This window comes from Belonocnema kinseyi, chromosome 9 (assembly GCF_010883055.1).
Source record: "Belonocnema kinseyi isolate 2016_QV_RU_SX_M_011 chromosome 9, B_treatae_v1, whole genome shotgun sequence".
Classification (NCBI taxonomy): domain Eukaryota; kingdom Metazoa; phylum Arthropoda; class Insecta; order Hymenoptera; family Cynipidae; genus Belonocnema; species Belonocnema kinseyi.
The window spans coordinates 105,803,242-105,803,942 of record NC_046665.1 but is presented as its reverse complement, the minus strand read 5'-3'; positions in this window follow the sequence as shown (position 1 = coordinate 105,803,942).

Genomic DNA, 701 nt, shown 5'->3' with positions numbered 1-701 from the left:
AATATTTCAATAAAAAAGATAAATATTCAACAAAATAGTCGAACCTCGATAAAAACAGATTATTAATTTTTAACTAAAAAGTTGCACTCTTAAACAACAAAGATTAAATTTCTATCGAAAGAGGTGAATCTTCAATAAAATAGATGATTCTTCACCGAAAAGATTCATTTGTAATCAAGAAGATGAATTTTCAACCGAAAATAGTATACTTTCATTTTCAGTTAATATCATTAATTATCATTAAAAAGAATTTTGAACAAAATAGTTAAGTTTTTAAACAAAGAGATGAGTTGTCAACTAAAATGATAAATTTGCAACGAAAAAAAATTATTTTTTTACAAAATAGTTTAACTATCAACCGAGTATTTGAATTTTTAACCAAAAAACATTGATTTTCGACAAAAAATATAATAGTTAATATTTCAGTAAAAAAGACGAATGTTCAACAAAATAGATAAATCCCCATCAAAACAGTTTATTAATTTTCAACCAAAAAGTTGGACTTTTAACGAAAAAGAATGAAATTTCTATCAAAAGAGATCAATTTTCAATAAAATTAGTTATTTATGACCAAAAAACTTTAATTTTCAACCAATAAGATAAAGTTTGTACCAAAAAAATTGAATTTTCAACTAAAAACATGAATTACCCATCAAATAGATAAATTTTCAACAAAAAAGATTAATATTCAACCAAATGCA